Source organism: Gopherus flavomarginatus, chromosome 12, assembly GCF_025201925.1.
Source record: "Gopherus flavomarginatus isolate rGopFla2 chromosome 12, rGopFla2.mat.asm, whole genome shotgun sequence".
NCBI classification, from domain to species: domain Eukaryota; kingdom Metazoa; phylum Chordata; order Testudines; family Testudinidae; genus Gopherus; species Gopherus flavomarginatus.
This window is the reverse complement of record NC_066628.1, coordinates 16,346,347-16,366,293: the sequence shown is the minus strand read 5'-3', so window position 1 is coordinate 16,366,293 and position 19,947 is coordinate 16,346,347. Positions and strand designations below refer to the sequence as shown.

General features: G+C 45.2%; 1 long non-coding RNA gene and 2 other non-coding genes across 4 annotated transcripts; all 3 read right to left on the bottom strand.

The window, feature by feature from the left end:
• Positions 1-2,051: 2,051 nt before the first annotated feature.
• LOC127032892 (uncharacterized) lies at positions 2,052-13,337 on the bottom strand. 2 transcript variants are annotated; one of them, XR_007768939.1, is made up of 7 exons: positions 12,847-13,337; positions 12,325-12,419; positions 9,804-9,886; positions 8,644-8,786; positions 6,735-6,782; positions 6,209-6,286; positions 2,052-3,340 (listed from the first exon to the last, which is right to left on the bottom strand). It is a non-coding gene; the product is annotated as an uncharacterized LOC127032892 (long non-coding RNA). The 2 variants fall into 2 exon arrangements; XR_007768938.1 differs by lacking the exons at positions 2,052-3,340; positions 6,209-6,286; positions 6,735-6,782 and adding an exon at positions 8,297-8,348 and having other exon boundaries at positions 12,847-13,329.
• LOC127033433 (small nucleolar RNA SNORA79) lies at positions 5,643-5,783 on the bottom strand. The gene has a single exon (XR_007769113.1). It is a non-coding gene; the product is annotated as a small nucleolar RNA SNORA79 (small nucleolar RNA).
• On the bottom strand, positions 6,557-6,634 carry LOC127033439 (small nucleolar RNA SNORD126). Its single transcript, XR_007769119.1, has one exon. It is a non-coding gene; the product is annotated as a small nucleolar RNA SNORD126 (small nucleolar RNA).
• Positions 13,338-19,947: the final 6,610 nt, after the last annotated feature.

Sequence of the window (19,947 nt, the reverse complement as noted above, 5' to 3'; positions counted from 1 at the left end):
AGTGCACCCACGTGCAACCTGCCTGACCCACATCATCAGGGCACCCGCCTGCCCTAGGTATCAACAGGGCATCCATGCACCCACCCGCCGCCCAACCAATTTCAATAGGGGAGCCATGCATCCACTCCTGATCCAGGGGAAAATGGCACTGACACATCAGCTCCCTGACCTGCATCAAAATGGCATCCAGTTTCCCCATAAAGCTATGTCAAAAATGGTACCCACTGCAACATTTTTCAAAGTGGTACCCAAAGCTTCCCCCACAAAAAAGCCAAGTCAAACTGGCACCCACATGCCACCTCCACCCCATCTCAAAATGATACCAAAGAGATTCCAATAAAAACTGTCAAAGATACCCAACATCCCAACTCTCAACCCCTATCAAAATGGCACTCCATAAAAACCACATCAAAATGGCACCCACATTACCCTCTCAACCCACATCAAAACAGCACCACTAGGATCCCAACAACAGCCAAGTCAAAATGGTGCTCATCTGCATGTTAGGGGCAACACATGAGCAACCATCTTTTTATTGACTCTGCTCTGCCTCCTACACTGATGGGAGATGCTGCTGCTGGAAAGGGCCAGCTTTGAACTTATGACAGCTGGTGACTTTAGACTCCATTTCCCAGGATGCTAAAGACATCCCTGTTTGTACTGGTCTCACTCCTCCACCCCTGCCCGAATAACCATGCCATAAAATAACTCCCCATGGATTCAACTACTCCCACTGCTAACTGCAAATCTTACCAGCTGGTTTGAGGGTTCAATACTGTTATATTTGGATTATTTTGTTAATTTGGATTTAACTTGGTGGCCTCTACATTTCATAGCTTCTGTAGGCTGATCTTATTGCACACATCAGGGACTTTCTGCATCCCTCCATTTTCCCCCTGCCAGCAGCAATGGGTACATCCCCATTCCCACTTACCCCCATGCCAAGGTCCCCAAAGTTACCATGTGACAGGGGTTCTGTATGCTCTCATCCCTCTATAGCAGGGTCCCCCAATCTCCCCCTGCAATTGCATGGGCTCTCCCTGCACCTGATACCCCTCTATGCCAGGAGTTGTGTGCCCCCTTCCCCCAAACTGGATTTGCCCCACTAGGTTCTGTACACTCCTACTTCCCCTTCCTCCCCCGCTATACCAGGGGTGGTGTGCATGCCCCCACTTCCCCTATTATTGGTCTCTGAGAAGCTATTTAGGGTTTCAAATGTTAAATTCTGGTGGTAGGACACACAAACGAGCTAGGGGTATTGCTAGGGTGGAAGGTGTTAATGGCTTCCATCAACCAGTTCTTTAGTCTATAGACAATTGCAGAGTTGCTTGAAGCAGCAGCTGTGCTAAACAGCTGGCAAAGGCTCCATGTGTCAATCTGTCCCTCCTCCCATTTTCCCCAAAAATGAACAAGTTGCTGGCCCTCACCACCTCAAACATTCCCACAAAAGTTGGAAATGATTGCATGCAGTGTTCCAAAGTTATCGCATAGCATTTGTGTACTTGTCTGTACACATGTAATCAGAGACCTTCACCCAGTTAAAAAGCAATCACGTTAAAAGAATAAAATTGCAACTTCTCCCATAATATGGAGTACAAATAAAAATAAAAATTGGAGAATTACAAATTTTTAGGATTCATGCTGCTTTAATGTTAAATACAGGATTTGGGGGAAATGCTTGTTTCTTATGTTCAGCTGAACCCCCAAAAGCTAGTTCAAACTCTTGATGACCAAATGGCTCATGTTTTCTGAGGGCTGGTCTACACTGTCCCTGCCTGCAGGTATATGGGATCTTGGGGAGCAATTACCACACAGGTGGGGTGCCAATTAATTTCTTTATTAAAGGAAAATGGAAGTGGTGGGAATTTAACAATGAAATACGATGGGATGGGGTGTATATGGTGTTTACAATAGACAATGATGGGGGGGATTCTTTTTATTGAACAGTGTAGGTAGTTCTAACAGTGGGGTACAGCACAATGGGATACAGTACAGTCAATAAGCATATCAAAAAGAAATGCAAAATAAAATGGTAGCTTCTATATAAAATGGTCAACAATATTAGACAGAATGTATTAAGTGGTTAGTGGCCTTATACACAATGTAACACAACGGTATTAATGCAAATACATAGTATATCAGAAAAGTGGAAGCAACCAATGGGGTGTTATAATTAAAAGTAAAATGTGAACCACAGTGCAATAATACAATATGGGTGACAAATGAAATTATGCAATGTAACGGTATAAAAGAAAATTAATGACTTAATTTGTGAGGCTAGGATAGCAGATAATCTGCAAGAGTGTACCTAAAGGCTGGGTAAAGGAACAGGAGGGGAAAGGGGAGTGAATGATTAGTGGCAACTGATGAGAGGAGAGTGTGGCTGGAAGCAGCGAGAGACTCTGAAGCCCTGCAGGGTAAGGACAATGGAGCAGTGTGATGGTGATCTTCGGTAGGGGAGGGGCAGCGGAGAAGTGTAAAGAAGGGCTGGAGAGAGGTTTAAGCAACAAGCGGACACCAAAAACAAAGGAAAAAAAGCAGCAAAGGGTTTGGGAAGTTTCACAGGGGGAGAAGTAGCAAGGAGCTGGGAAGTTCGGAGAGAGTGCAGATGCGGGGGAAAAAAGCAGCAAAGGGTTATAACAGGGAGACACGGAGAAGCACACAGAGGGGGAGATTGGAGTGGGGGAAAAACAGACACGGGAAAGTTCAGGGAGAGATCGGGACAGCGAGAAGACGAATGTAAGCAGCAAAAACCTTATCTATCTTAACCAATGACTAGGCAAAACAACAAATATCACAATTCTAAGCAAAACTATAACAAGCAACCATACGGAGCAACAAAACAGTAAACTATAACAAGGCAGGTGAACCTTACAAGCTTTACAATCTTAAACTATGACTTATTAAACTAAAAAAGAAAAAAACCCTATGATGCACCTTATGCTATGGGGAAGTTACAGAGGGCAGAGTGGTATGTGCCCAGAATACAGCTCCCAAGGAAGCCAAGGGATGGTGGCTACAGCAGTGGATACAGCTGAAAGCAGAGAGCCCCGAGGCAAAGCCCACAGGAGCAGAGCTTAGCAGTAGCACAAACTTATTTTTAGCGGCAAAGCGCCGCAGAGTTTAAGAGAGGTTTTAAGACACAGACCAAGGTTTAGCTTGAGTCTGTGTGCTAGGGAAACAGAGCCAGCAGCTAAAGTAATAAAATAAAAGTACAGAAAGTTTCACAGAGGGATTCTTACCAGTCCCCAAGGCAGCAGCAAAGGCAGAAGCAGCAAGAACATCAGAAGGCTCCGGTACGGTCTCGATAATCAGGAGATCTCTCAGGCAGCAATTCGTTCTTCGTGGGGGGGTTTTCAAAAAACAGGGGTACGCTCAAAAATAAAATGAGAACGGAGAAAGGACCCTCCAAAACCCCTGGCTGATCAGACCAGGCAGCAATGCAGGAACCTTTCTGAGGTGTGTTTCAAAAATGTCTGTTTTTAAAGGCAAACTTAGGCAGTCTCCCACCAGTAATCCTGATAGGCGCCCTCTGTCACAGGGGAGGAGGCACAGGGAAACACTGCAGGTGAGCACAGAAACATGTCTGGGCAGATTCCTGTGCAATAGGTGACTCAAAAGCACATGAGGCCTATGACTCATGCCCAGGATCTTAAAAACTCAATAGGTCTTGCAGCTCTGGACACTGCCTGCCCTACACCGAGCCCAGGTTCAACGAGGTGATAACAGAACTAACCGTTTGAACAGGGCAGCGGTCCCATTTAGCACGCAGCACAAATGGCCATCCCTTTGAGAAGGGCAATGGCTCTTGTTAAACAACTTAAGGGGCCCTCCCTTTGAGAAGGGCAGTGGCCCTGGTAAACAACTTAACAGCCAGGGAAGGGCGGCCACAGGAGGAGAACAAAAACAAAATAGAGTATGGGGACAGCTGTAAGAAACAAAATGGAATAGGGGGATAGCTGTAACAGACATACACTAGGGGTGAAATCGATCTAAGATATGCAACTTCAGCTACGTGAATAGCGTAGCTGAAATCGAAGTATCTTAGATTGAGTTCCCTACCATCCTCATGGCGCGAGATCGACGTCTGTGGCGAAACCTGTCAACTCCGCTACCGCTGTTCGCGTTGGTGGAGTTCCGGAGTCAACAGGAGCTCGTTCGGGGATCGATATATCGCGTCTAGATGAGATGCGATATATGGATCCCCGAGAAATCGATTGCTACCCGCCGATACGGCCGGTAGTGAAGGCGTAGCCTGAGATGGCCCTGGTTTTGAGGGTCCAGCTTGGCATCTTTGCTTCTGACACTGAAAATTTGTCCTGACTTCAACAGAACTCCCCTGGTTACCTAAACTCAAAACTACATGTTGCTGAATTTGGTTCACATAGCATTGCCTCTCAGCTCCATCTCTCTCACTGTCTCCCAGCTGTTCAGCACAACAGCTGCTAGATGTAGCAGAACTGCAGCGGTGGCCCCCAGGTCAATGGGAAAGGATCTATGTCTGTTTATGTGGGGTGAAGAGAAAACAGGATGATAGAGGATGCCAACATTCGAAGCACGAAATAAAGGTCTGAGCTGGTGTCAGAGGTGCGAGTGTGCACCTGTAGGGTGGGGGAGACATGGTTTAAATGTATTTAGGTTAAGATTTTCAAATTTATGGGATTTGCCTAGTAAATTCCCATTATTTTTTAATTGGTAACCGGGTGTCCAAATCCTGAGTGCATCTGAAAATCTCAGCCTAACCTAAATGGTGTTGGTAGTAGAAAACAGATAGTGGACATAATGGAGTCAATTCATGGAAGAATGGAAAGTAGTTTTGGACACAGCAGTAAATAGATCAATGTTTGTTACCATCCTGATCCTCAATTTTGTACAAGTGCATAGACACTAGTGACTAGGAGTTTTACAATACTTGTCCAGGTATTTTTATCTCAGATATGAGATCAAGCCCTAACTTATTTCACAGAAAGGGCAACTGAAAATTGCAATGCATTAAAGATGGGATTTTCAAAGGAACTAAAGCAGCATGGCATCTAACTCCCTTAAATTTCCTCTGAAAATCCCAACTACAGCCACTATTGACCTGGGCTAAATTCAGACCAGTGGATTAGAGTTGATAAAGCTCCATTTCCCCCAGTTCTACCACTGCCCTTTTGTACAAAAAACACCCAACTTTTACACATCCATTCAATCTAGTTTTATTATTTATCCTGTTTTTAGTATAGCCTTTCCTGGACATAACTTCAAAGAGTCTTTGTAATGCAGATTGGAGATGGGGCAAATCTTTTAATCTTCAGGCCCCAAATTCTCTCTTACAGTTGATGCTGGTGGAGAGAAAGATACATTTTCCTTTCCTTTAAGGCTCATCTCAAATCATCCCCGTAAAGATAAAGGTTCACAGATGCAGAATGCAGCACACAGTTGTGTCTTGGAAACCCAGTTGGTGCACTGAAGCTAACTCCTCCCAGCTGAGGCCAGCATAGCTCCTAGTGCCTCAGTGCAGGCAATCTTTCAGCTCTCATTGAAAAATTACTATCTGGTTATTATAGCCCACTGCCTAAAGTTTACAGAGCAATATGTACAAAACAGGTTGTTTTTAAACCCTATTTCTGTCCCCAGAGTCCAGTCCCCTTTTGCCTCTGAGTATTCTGACCCCGCAGAAGGTGCTAACGGACAGCCAAACCCATCCAAGAGCACCCTGAGTGAAGGAAGGCCAAGTGTAATCTGCGATGACACAAAATCCCACTGCCCATGGTTCGTGGCAGCAAGAGGAACGGTTACCATGGCCACTATTCCTTAAATGAACAGCTCTGAGAGCAAGAGGACTCCCTAGAAAGAACACCCGTTAATTTCCCGAAATAGCAAACTTTTACTAAGCAGTTACCTCAGTAAAGTTCTGCAGCAGGGAGTGCCCGTTCATATGTGCAGAAAGATATGGCTTTCTGAAAGCACCTGCAGCTTCCGGCACTGAAAGATTGCCTGGCAATGTCTGGAAGATCAGTTCAGAGACTGTTTGTCACTGAATGAGTTCTGAATGAGGAACACATGTTGCACCCTATGCCAGACATTTATTAACTATTGGAAAACTATGTCTACCATAGTACCCCTTTTTTGACCCACACCTTCCTCGATGGTGACATTGGCTGGGGGTACCAATTTGGGACCACATTAAGAAACTGGATGGATACGAACTTCCTGCAGCACTTACATCTATGATTCCTAGAAGGGATCCAGGGTGAGGAGGGAGAAGCGAAACCAGCAAATCTTGTCTTCAGAGTTCTTGCCCCTACAGAAGCAAAGAGGAATTATTTCCAGATCATGACCTTATTTATAAAAGAGCATGCTATCAGCTAAAGGGAAAACTCATTTCCTTGTATCTCTGTTCCTTCTTCATTTGCACAGAAACCAGATCCATGTTTCTGAAGAGGTCCCCTGGATCTGCTACTTATTCCCCTCACTGTCTGGGACTTTACATATGGTTGCATTGGAAACCATTAGAACATCAGTTCCTCCCCCACTCCCAAATCAGACTTCAGCTACAGGTGTTTGTTTCATTAGTCTGCTCTGGGCATGTGTGTAATCAAGGTAAATCAGGTGAAACATGGACTGAACATGCAGTTCATCACAGCAGACTCCTCCTCGTCCTAAAAGTGGCAATGTGGTTGCCTCTCCCACACACCAGTCACCACGACTCTGAGACCTCAAGTGTTTGAGAATTTTAGCTGCTTCCCTACCCAACTTCCTCACGTTGCAACATGGACTCCCTGGCTTCCCAGCTTCACCTGAAAGACAGATAAAATCCCTGCATGCATAAATAGGGGAGTAGCTACTAGAAGCAGGGAGGTGATTTTACCCCTGTATAAAGCACTGGTGAGTCTGATACTGGAATACCACATCCAGTGCTGGTGTCCAGATTTTAAAAAGGACATTGAAAAACTGGAGAGGGTTCAGAAATGAACCATTAAAGTGGTTCGGGGCTGGAGAAAATGCCTGATAGTGAGACTTAAGAAGTTCAATCTGTTTAGTTTAAATCAAGAAAAGGAAGCTTGAGAGAGGTGACCTGATTACAGCATACAAGAACCTTCATTGGGAGAAAATACAGGGTCCTATAGGTCTCTTTAATCTAGCGGAGAAAGGCAGAACAAAACCAATGTCTGGAAGTTAAAGCCAGGCACATTCAAATTAGAAATAACGCACATTTCTAACAGCAAGGGTGACTGAATAAACTCCCAAGGGACGGTGGATGCTCCATTCCTTGCTGTCTTCCAATCCAGACTGAATTCTCTGGCCAGTATTAAACTGGAGATCAGACTAGGCAATCAAACGGTTCCTTCTGGCGTACGAAGATCTGGCTTTTCAGTATGGCCATACGAGCAGCTGCTAAGGGCACAGCAGTTACAGACAAGGAAACGGCACAGTGAAGTTACCTGGAGACGCTGTGAGGCAAGAGCTAATGCAGGGAACTATTTTAAAGGACCATGCAGGGAGAACAGCCGAGTTTCAGAAAGGGGAAGGAGTCAAGGAGTCATAGTGGGGGTTACTAGGTGATGTTCTATGCCCCCCTACAATGCAGGAAGTCAGACTAGATGGCTATAATGGTCTTACACCTCCTGGCCTTAAACCTTGACACCATCTACTATGGGAAATGCCCAGATTTCATTGCAGGCCCGAAATGGGAGCCACACAGGGAGTTAATGCTTCTCTCCTTCCTTGGTGTAGTGGGGTCTGCTGAGGGCACATGTGGCATCAGGGTGGAGCAGGTGAAAGATCGACTGAACATACAGTTCATCATGGTAGACCCCACCCATGCCCTCAAACCCAGCTGCAACATCACCAATGGCAAAAAGAGGGGTCTCATGGGTCTGAGAAGAAACTTCTTGTAGGCTGTGTCTCCCCTCCACACCCACCCTCAAGATAGCTCCCATACATCCAATTATGGGCTGTCTCATACAGTAGTGCACTTCCCCCAATACTAAGTGTCTGTCCAAGGGGCACTCATTGTGCCACAAGAACGAGGACCTTATCCACAATATTTCCGGAGTCTGAGACATAGGAACATAGGTCTCGCCATGGAAACTGAAGAATTAAAAAGTGCCTCCAGCACAGGAACAGTTGTGTGGTGACAGTTCTGGACTGGGACATCTGGGCTCAGTTCTCAGCTCTGCCACAGACTCCCTGGGTGACCTCAAACAAATCCTTTTAAATCTCAGACTTGGGTACCTAACTCCAGTGGGCTCCTTTGAAAATTTCAGTCTTCAGCTCTCTGTACCTCAGTTTCCCATCTGCAATGCTGATACTCAGTTTCCCATCTGCAATGCTGATACTTCCTCTTTTCCATCCTTTATAACCTAAGTAGACAAAGCCAACAAAAATCTTTGGGACAGGGATGGTCTCTAATAAAGTGTCTGTACAAACCCTAGCACAGTAGGGCCTCTAGGCTACAGTGTAACACAGCTAATAAAACAATGGATGGGCCCATCAAGTCAGGCATCCTGCCTCTAGCAACACATCCCTGGCTACTTTCTAAGAGACCAGAACAAGCCTTGAAAGCACAGGAGCTGATTATATTTATCTCAGCTCAGGTAGGCCATAAAACCACTCAGTTCCTTTTCATTAAGGCCATACTTAGTTGGAGGCCCTTACCCTACTGTCCTTGGTGCTCAGGTCCAGGATGTTTCATTACAGACCATTTTCAAGATTCAGTTACAGTAGTTAATTTTTCCACTTCAGCCCCGATCATTTCATGGCGCTGGGGAGTCAGTCTTCATCCTCAGCCTCTCCACAATCTGAAACGGGCAAAGAAACATTCATAAGAGAGCGACCAACACAGCCTCTTCCTCTCTCCTACTGTAGCAGCTACATCAGAGATCAGAGTTGCCACTGGATGCATCTATACCTAATTCCCAGCACACCACAGCCCAGTTCTACGGGAGCATATCTAGGCAGAAAGAGAAAACACTATACATCGAGGGGAAAACAGCAGGAGTAAAAGGAAGTCACGTCTGGGGTGGAGGGAGGCAGTGAGCGCAAAGTGCAAGAGGAAAAGGGAGGGGAATATTTTAGAAGACAACTAGGTAAGCCCCCTCCTGATGCTTACAGAAGATCACATGGCCCTTTTAACATCCACAGTGAGCAGGCAGGATCTCAAATTTTGTTAAGGCCTCAAGCAAAAGACCGAACAGCTTCAGACAGAAAGCATTAATTTATCTGCAGTGGCAGGAGGAAGAGATGAACCAGTCCTGGACAATGAGGACTTAAAATCTGAAGGCCTCAAGACATGTGAAGCCACAAGACACTCCTACACTCCACTGCCACAACTGAATGGTGGATTGGCCAACACAGCTGGTAACAGATACTTTGATCAAGTCAGAGTTGAAAAATATCTGCTACATTACAAAGGCCAAAGCTAAAGGTTTGACACACCTCAGCCTGCACCATTTGGGGGAAGGGAGATAGAACAGGGCAGGATTAGGCCTGCCAGACCATCTAACAAGAATGCCCTGGAGTCCTCTCTCCAGGTTGGAAATTCGAGGTCTTGCTAAAGCACTTATAGAGGTAGCCAAATAGAACCCAGGAGTCCTGACTCCCAGTCCCCCTTCTCTACAACTAGAAGTAATTCCCTTTGCTCTAACCACTAGTCAACACTCCCCCAGAGTTGGGAACAGAACCCAGGAGTCCTAACTCTTAGCCCCCCTGTTCTAACCCATTATAGTTGCCCCTAGATTTTGACAGTTTTGCTGTTATGTAGTATTTACCCCCTGGGCAGGGATTCTCCATTCCTCTGTAAAAAGCCAATCTCATACCAGCTCACTGAGCCCCATATCTGGAACTGTGCCATTTCTCCAAAGCAACTGTTTCCTCCCAGCTCATCAATTCCATTTTCAGCCTAAAATGAAGAGATACCAACAGTGGTTTAGGATACACAGAGCAAAACATGGCAAACAGACCACATCCAACCCTGCCATACCTATGTCAGAAACTTAATTTTTAAAAGTTACAGCAGAGACAGGATTGTAAAAGCCTCCACAGCAGGATGTTCCCACCTTTAGGAGTAAGCAGCAGCAAGTCACCAATAATGCAGAAGCTACACCCACTAAAATTAATACAGTAATAAGGGTTTCTCCTTCTCTAGTTCCCTTCTTCCAATAATCTCCAACAAAGGCTTTCAGAGGAGTCCAAGGGAATTAGGCACCTTACTTATCACCTTAGGCTCCTCTGACAATTCCAGCCCAAGTGTTTTACAAATATTAAGTCTCATCCACCCTGTGAAGTCAATATCATCCCCACTGTATAGCTGGGGAAACTAAGGCACAGAGTGGCAAATCACTTGCCTGAGGTCACAGTGAGAGGCAGAGCCATGAACAGAACCAAATAAAGGTCAATTTCAATTTGCCCGTCTCTAATAAGTAAGCCCCAGCTCCTCCCAGCACCAGAAACAGAGCTCCCATTATCAACTATCTGAGCACCTCACAATTTATTCCTAGTGATGTAAGGCATTGCTATTATCCATTTTGCTATTATCCACATTTTACAGGGGAACTGAGGCAGAGAGCCAGTTTTTTAAATGTCTGTGGGCACCAAAAGAGGCAGATTGAAATCAGTAGGGGTTAGGCACCTAGGCACTTCTGAACATCTCACTACGCAGGGGAGAGATAGCTCAGGGGTTTGAGCATTTGCCTGCTAAACCCAGGGTGGTGAATTCAATCCTTGAGAGGGCCATTTGGGGACTGGTCCTGCTTCAAGCAGGGGGTTGGACTAGATGATCTCCTGAGGTCCCTTCCAACCCTAAAAATCTATGATTCTATGGCCTGCTGCATCTTTAGGTGCCCAAGTACCTACACAAATCTGGCCCAGAGAGACTAAAACTTGCACAAGGTCACACAAGAAGTTTGTGGTGGAGCAGGAAATTAAGCCCATGTCTCTCAAATCCCAGGCTAGCCCCCTAATTGCTGGTGCATCCTTCCTCTCAGCCAAAAGGCTTTACACTTTCAGTCTCAGCTCTTCCTGATTTACTTTGGGATTTTTAAAACTAGACGGAACAAAGTAATAGAAAGCAGACTGTAGGGAACAATCCTGCACTAACCCCAAGATGACAGGCCTGTTAGGCCACACATTCTACCTAGCTCTAACCTTCTATGTTAGAATAATCCTTTACTGAACCCATTACTGCCCTGAATCAGCCTCCAGACTTTATCCCACTGTCTCACTTGCAGATCCAACCCCCAGAGCAGGGCAGAGAACCTTTCTGCTAAAGGCTGGCTGCTTGCAGCCTATGGCGTTTGCATTCTGTATCTGAAATCCTTTGAGGCTTCAGATACTGGGCTCTTGGGTATCTTTCTAACATGCATAAAAGTTGTTGGTTCTCCTTATCATGGTAGGTGCTACAGATCAGGTAAAAGTTGCAGTCTGGGATCACTCACAGGTTATGAAGTACCCAACCACTAGTAGCTAATAAGGGATCAAAAACAACAATATTTGATAATTTGCTCTTTTTCTAGGAACTCCCATCTAAAGATTTGAGTGTTTTATAATCATGAATGAATCAAGCATCACATGCTTCCTATGAAGTATTATTCACATTGTACAGATGAGGAAACTGAGGTACAGAGGGGCAAGGGCAAAGTGGCTTGCTCAAAGTCACCCCTGTGATAGCATCAGAGCCAACAGTCAGGAGTCCTGACGCCTAGCCCACCAGCCATTAGACTCCACTACCCTCCCAGAACTGGGGTAAAACCCAGGAGTCTTAACTCCCTGCTTACCCACCCCCATCATGAAACTGCTTTTTTAAAAGGGAGTCTGGATGGCACATGGGGTTCGGCAAAGCAGGTGCAAGATTTACCACTGGAGTCAGATTGGGCTCAAGACAGCCTCTGAAATCCACCCTGTGTTTCAAAACCAGTAGAACTCACTCAACTTTCTTCTCTGTAATTAAGCTTCCATTTATTTACTTCAGTGGTGCAGCATGCAGTTTATAAAGTGGGGAGAATAGCCAGACCAAAACTGAGGCCTGGAGTCACCTTCAACTCCCACACTCTCCCTCAGCACATGGGCCACACACAGCATGGGCAATTTCACCATTACCAGCAGCAGCATTTTTGAACACCAAGTCAAACCCACTTCCAGCTCAGGGCACACCCCTGAAGAGACTCCTAGAACATGCAGCTGAAGGCACATTGCTAACCCAGCCTCCCTCCACAGCAGGAACATCCCACCACGTGGTTTTTCCTCTTAAAAACAGATCTGTACATAAAAACATCTGCTGCTGTTCATGATGGTTTGCCAATGGCAGGAGGAGTGGATCTCAGGGCTTTGCTCTCTACTCACAGCTCTGTAAGGGAATCTGCTGGAGCAAAGGGCAGAATTAAGCATCAGAACTCCTGCCTCAGCTTCCGAGCTCTGCAGCACACTCCCTGGGTGCCCTGAAACAAGCCATCAAATCATACAGGGGCAGGGAGAAGAGAAAGAGATAGATAAACTCATTCTACAGCACGTGTGACTTCATGCAGGCCTGAAGAGGAACACTGCAGACACACAGTAATTTAATAAAACACAGGAACAAATCATGCCATCTGTTTCATCCAGGGACTGCAAAGTCAATGGGGATTTCACGGGTGTCGCTGAAGCTCACACTGCACCAGTTTTAACAAATCACTTTCCCACTAATTTCCTGCCTTTGGCCCTACGGAAAGGGGTGGCCTTTGGATTCTGAATTCAAAAGCCCTAAGGACAACTTCAATCCACGGGAAAACCTTTCTCCAAAACACACAGTTTAACTACATTTATTCCAATCTTAAAACATGGGTGGATGGCGAGCATTCAAACCGAGGTAAAGATCTTGCAACTTACCGAGCACGCTGGTCCGGGAGCACAGGAACAGGGAACGTGCAGGAAGCACAGTGATGATGAAAGAGAGAAAGATGAGAGGAAGTGGTAGGTAGGACAGAGAAGAGAGCAGCTTTGCAATTGGCTGAGAGCATAAATCTGTCAGTCTCTCATTTCCTTGAATCGAAAAGGCATGATGGTGAAACACTAATCCGTTGAGGCTTCAAACCATGTGGCTAGAGACCTTTACAGAGCTGGTTTTAGGAAAAACGTGTGACAGAAATTGGTGGTTTTCTGTGAAATCTCTCAAAAAGATTTTACAGTCTGTATTAGAGAATGCAATCTTGGGCCATAATTTTAAAAGCCAGGCTGGAGTTCTTAGAGGAACTGTCCAGAAATCCTGATTGTAGGGTCTAAATGGAGCTGATGTTCAAAAGTACTGAATAACCCTACTCAGCATTTCTGAAAGTCACTTATTTAGGAGGCTAAATCAGGGTGTAGGAATAAAAATTTAAGCTCCTGGTTTTGAAAAATTTAGCCCTGGAATTTTGGGGTCATTTTGATCCCCAAACCTTTACAAAAATAGTGTAATATCAATAAAAAATTTCACATTTATATAGCATTTGGGATTTTCCTCATTCTGAAGTCCCAGGACTGGACAATACAGAAGGATACTGGCAATACAGAGCCAAATTTCAAAAGTAGCTAGGCACCTAACTCCCATAGGGTTAGGCACCTAATTTGCTTAAATGCCTTTGGCAACCCTAATATATTTATATATACAGATTCAGAGTCAACAAAAGCTGTGGGAGGGATCTGCAATGCAGGACATCGATAACATTTGTGGGTAATATAAATGTGGGAAAACTTGGCAAAATCTGCAAAGGAAAATAATAAAATCCCTTGTGTACAATGTTTCCTACCAGACTGCTCTCTCGATTACACTGACATAACCTCATTATCTTCAGTGAAGTTGCTTCAGGTTTAAACTGGTATATTTCACAATAGAATTTTCCTTTCTGTCTGTAGTACAAAGGTAGGTATCATTGTTGCCATGTTATGGGTGGAGAAACAGGCACAGAAGGAGATGAAGGCCCAGATTCTCAAAGGTATCGAGGCATATAACTCCCACTGAAAATTAAGCACCTAAATATCTGTGAGATCTGGGCTCAAGTAACTTGTCTGAGTCACTGGCCAAGATGAGAATAGAACCCAGGTGTCCTGATTCCTGTCCCCTTTATAACCACCCACTCACCCACCTCCTAGAGCCCAGTATAACACTCAGGGGTCCTGACTTCTACGTCCTCCTTTTCTGAGCACTAAATTAGATTCTCCTCCCAAAACTGGGAATAAAACTTTGGAGTCTGGACTTTCAACCCCCCTCCCTCACATACTTTGCAGTGAAGCCAGAGACAAAGAATTGATTTAGCTTCTCAGCAATGGCACCTCGACTGTTCAGTGGCCCCACTGATTGTTTGGCAGGCTTCCTGCTTTGCATGTACTTAAAATTTGTTTTGCTGTTAGTTTTTGAGTCTTTGTGCAATTAGAGCAGACACAAGGGGCTGTGGGTGCTGCAGAATCTGTAACTATACAGTGAACTTTTACTACAGGCCATGAGCTGTGACAATGATTTTCAGAGTGACTTCAGGGCATTATGTGCCCAACTCCCGCTGACTGCACAATGAGAGTTAGGCAACTAACATCCTTAGACCCCTTTGAATATCCCAGACTTAATATACAGAGATTTCTGTCTTGTCCCCTTGTATCCTCATTTTCCTTGCACAACCCTAACCCTAAGCGGCAAGATGATTATCCCAAGGTTCTGAAATTTGACATTTTTCAGTAGTACATATAGAAGCTGAGCTGGCAACTGTGTGATCTTCCCTCAGTCACCATTCTCTGGACGTGTGCTTGTACCCTGACCTGGAGGAACTCTTGCTGTATATGACAGAGGATTCCTTTCTGCACACTCCTGGACCTCTCTATAGTAATGGAGCACAAGGGTGCAAATATATTTCCAGCGATGTTGACATTTGTGTGTTGGGGACACGTCCTCTAGGAACTGCACAAAGATCCCCAGTCCATTTCTTAAGGCCACCATGAAGCCATCACAAGGCACAAACTTTGATGCTTATGCCAACATAGTCAGCAGTTTGCCCTTGTCTGCCAAGAAGGCCAACAACATGTTGGGCTGTATTAGTAGCGTTGCCAGCAGATCGATGGAAGTGATTATTGCCCTCTATTCAGCACTAGTGAGGCCATACCTGGAGTATTGCATCCAGTTGTGGTTCCTCCACTACAGAAAGGATGTGGAGAAATTGGAGAGTGTCCAGAGGAGGGTAGCGGAAATGATTGGGGGCTGCGGCACATGATTTACAAGGACAGGCTGAGGGAACTGGGGTTATTTAGTCTGCAGAAGAAAACAGTGAGGGGGAATTTGATAGCAGCCTGATCCTGAGGTATCTTCCAACCCTAATCTATGATTCTATGATTGTAGGGAAAGAGGGAAGGACTAGGAGATGAGGTGGCACAAAATCCATCTAGCTCTTGAGGGATAAAGACAAAATTCGCTACAAAATATTTTGACTATAGGCTGATATCCCAAAGTGCCAAAAATTACAGATCGGGTCTAAATAAATGTCTCCTAGTGAATTACCTATCCACTCTCTGTAAGTAACCCCCATGTTACAGTTGAAGAAACCAAGGCACAGGGATTTGAGGTCATTTATTCACATATCTGGGCTTATATCACAGCAGCTCTAGTGTCTCGATCACTTCTCTAGTCCCTGCTGCCTAGCTGTACTTGTTATCATTTGAGGCTCAGATTCTCAAGGGAGTATAAGGGAGTTAGGCAACCAAGATGTACATGCCTTACTTCCTTCGGCTCCTTTGGGAATCCCACCCTTCATTTTCTGACATTCAAGAAAAGCCCAGCGCTTAGAAATATCAAGCTAGACACAGGGCCAGATTACAAATGGGTTTAGGCACGTCAATATGGAGATAGATGCCTATTGGGATTTCCAATATGACCTAAGCAGGTTAGGCACCTAATTCTCATTGAATGTTCATGGGATTTAGCCAACTAGCTCACTTAGGAGTTTTGATAAATCCTATTGGGTGCTTTTCTCCATCTTTAGATGCCCAAATATCTCCATAATCCTGGCCTACGGAAGCTAGGGTAGAGGAAGTGTACCGGTGGGAGATCCTAAGGCCTGTGCCATGCAGGGGTCAGACAAGTGGCTCATAATGGCACCTTTTGGCTTGAAATCCATTAATTTATTAACTTCTGCCTCTGGGCCTCAGCTTCTGAGCTGTGCAGAGCTTCAGGGAGGGAGTCCTGCAAGCCCTTAGGAAATAGACATGGATAGACAGCCTTCTACAGCGTCAGTCCTCTAGTGTCTGTGAAGCTCAAAGTCAGCTACACACAGCTCATCTACGGAGAGTAACAGGTTTGAATCTAATTCTGTCAGTTCATTCTCAGAGTGAGGGGCAAATGGGCTCTTACATATCTGTGTCTTTGGCTTCTAGATACTACAGCAGTAGGAACAATGAAGAGAGAAATAATGACCAAAGAAGCCTGGTACTTGAGGATAGAATGCATCACAAGCTGGGGAAAAATCCACAGTGACCAGCACAGTAAGTTCACTATATAAATATTGTTGTTGATTAATATACAGAGAAATGTAAGACGCTAAACATAAATTACAATTTGAACCCTTTAAGGCTTTAGCTGTCAATTAAGTCAGACATCTAGACCAAATCAGAGAAAAAATCAGTGCAAGATGTTGACTTAGTATTGAAGCCCAAAATCAGAATTTTTTTCAGCATTTGTCAATCAAAAATGTATTTGTTTTTATCTAATTACTAATGTTAACTGGAAATATTAAGTTAAGAGCAGAAGAAAATTGTGGTTTTCAGTTTTCCAAAAAAATTAAATAGATTTTTGCTAAGTAGAGAAGAATCTTTCCCCGGACATATTTGCTTAGTTCAAAATCCCATTTTTGGGGGAAAAAATGGACAGAAAATTTCTAACCACCCCAAACTGGAAACTGAGCTTTAAAGAAAGGCGGGGAACCTTTTTTTTTTTTTTTTTAATACAGCAATTTCAAATTTGTTTGTTCTGTTGCAACCATGTTTACTTCTGTTTTAAAGGAATACTTATGGCAAGGTAAAATACGAGCAAGCAGCAAAGCCCGCAGATTGTGTTTTATACACACTAGCACTTGTAAACTCAGATTCAGAGATGCACCAGCCACCTGATGCCTCTCTAGCTCAGTCCTGCTCAAGGACAGAGAGGAGGTCAAGGAGGATAGAAGGAAGATCTCCTGCTCGCGCCTCGTATCCTCTGAACCACCCTGCTGCCAGCTGAACACCAATGCTGTAAACAGGTGCACAGAACACACACATAGTAAAACACAGCCCTTCTATAATTGAGATCACAGTCCTAGTAGACAAGGCAGAGGAAGGGGGCGGGGGGGTGGGAGGGAAGGTGTCATGATATAATTCCCCACTCTGAACCTTAGCGTCCAAAAGATGGGGTACCAGCATGAATTCCTCTAAGCTCAATTACCAGCTTTGAACCTGTAGTGCTGCCACCAACCAGGAATTCCAGTGCCTGGTACACTCTAGTCCTCACAAAACCTCGCCCGGGGACCCCCAAGACCCAGTCCTACTGGATCTTAACACAAGGAAAGTAAACTCTTTCCCTCACCGTGCCTCTCCCAGACTTCCCCTCCCTGGGTTACCCTGGAAGATCACTGTGATTCACTCCTTGAATCTTAAAACAGAGAGGAAATTCACCTTTCCCCCTCCTTCTGTTTCCCCCTCCCAGACTCTCCCTGAGAGAGAAAGTAATCCTAACACAGAGAGAAATTAAACTTTCTCTCCCCCTTCCCTCCTTTCCCCCCACCAATTCCCTGGTGGTTCCAGACCCAGTCCCCTGGGGTCTCACCAGAATAAAAAAAAAATCAGTTTCTTAAACAAGAAAAGCTTTTAATTAAAGAAAGAAAATCAGTAAAAATTATCTTTGTAAATTTAAAAAATGGAATAGGTACAGGGTCTTTCAGCTATAGACACTGGGAATACCCTCCCAGCCTAAGTATACAAGTACAAATTAAAATCTTTTCAACAAAATACCAATTTGAACCCCTTCCAACCAAATACACATTTGCAAATAAAGAAAACAACCATAAGGCTAACTCGCCTTATCTACCTAGTACTCACTATTCTGAACTTATAAGAGCCTGTATCGGAGAGATTGGAGAGAAACCTAGTTGCATATCTGATCCCTCTGAGCCCCCAGAGTAAACAACCAAAATCTAACAGCACACCCACAAGCTTCCCTCCCTCAAGATTTGAAAGTATCCTGTCCCCTGATTGGTCTTCTGGTCAGGTGACAGCCAGGCTCACAGATCTTGTTAACCCTTTCCAGGCAAAAGAGATATGAAGGACTTTTGTGTTATTAACTCTTACTTATCTGTTTATGACAGAAGGAAACAGAGGCACAGGGAGGGGAAGTGATTTACTCATGGTCACCCAGCAGGTCAGTGGCAGAATCAAGAACAGAACCCACGTTTCTTGATTGCCACTGACCCGCAGGGCACAGATATGAAGGTAGAGAGGGAAACGATAAAACAGAGCAGTAACAGAGGGATTCACCTAGCACATCATCAAACAGAGACACAAGCGCAGCGGGTATTTGCAGCCATGAATCAATCTCTAAGCAGGTAGCAGGCCGTCTCAGAACTCATTGTGGAATCACAGATGAGCTGGCGCTCAGCACACTGTGTGTGTCTGTGTCATGTTCAGGGGCAACTCAGAGTTTTTTGCCTCCCCAAGCACAGCAGTCAGGCAGCCTTTGGCAGCATTTCTGCAGGAGGTCCACCGTTCACACAGATTCAGTGGCTGTTCTGCTGGTCCCGCGCCTTTGGCGTACCTGCCACTGAACTCCTGCCAAAACTGTGGGACCGGCAGACCTCCCACAGAAACGCGGCCACAGAAACGGCTGCCTGACTGCCGCCCTCACCGCAACTGGCAGGCCGCCCCCCGCGTCTTGCCAGCCCAGGCACTCGCTGTGCTGGTGCCTGGAGCCACCCTTGGTCATGTTTCCCTGGGAAGAAGGAATCAGGCAGTGCTGGTGGTTTAGAAGTTTCCTGTCCAAGTTGTTACCTTGCTGTTTGTCCTAAGAAGAACTGACTGGAAAAGACTTAGATCATCGAGTCCAATTCCCTGCTCTCACTGGAAACCCAATCATATAATCCCGATCAAAAACTGATCCAGCCCCATGTTAACACCAGTTAGCTTTTTTGTCCCCAACAACTCCTATTTGGACGCTGTGGCAGAGCTTCCCTCCTCTGATGGGGACAAACCTTCTTCTCATTTCCAAGCTGAATTTACTCCCGGCCAATTTATCCCCATTCCTTCTTGTGCCAACATTGTCCTTTAGCATCAATAGCTCTGCTCCCTCCCTCGTATTTACTCCTTTGATGTATTTATAAAAAGAGTGATTATTACCCCTCTCAGCTGGTGTTTGCCAGGGTAAATTAGTCAAACTCTTTTAGGCTACATCTACTCAGCAAGCTGGGGCTGTATTTCACCAGCTGGCATACATGTACTCACGCTAGCTTGAGGAGTATATATACCAGGGTAGCTGCGGTGGCATGGCTGGCAGCATGGGGTAGCCATGCTGAGTACAAACCCACCTGCACTCTGGGGCTATGTACTGTATTCGGCACAGTTTCCCATGCTACCATGGCTATACTACTTTTCAGACTTGTGCTAGCTGTCGTCGAGCTATTGCAAGTAATGTATGCGATCTGGGAATCACTCCCCCCATTTTGTAGTGTAGATGTAGCCTTATTCTCTCCTCAAATAGCTCTCCATTGAAGCAATAGGATGACCATCATTCCTAAGATTGCTGGGTTTGGGTTGTAACTTTTTCCATATTTACACTGCATTTTATCAAGCCTCATCTTGGACCAGATCCTCAGATCATGGAACCATCTATTTACAGTAGCAATTCAGGACTCATCCTTGTGGCGCCTCCTGCTGGCTGTCTGGGAATTGGCTTGCTTTCCAGCTCCACAGCACCCTCTGCAGGCTGGTGTCATCACTGCTGGCTGCCCC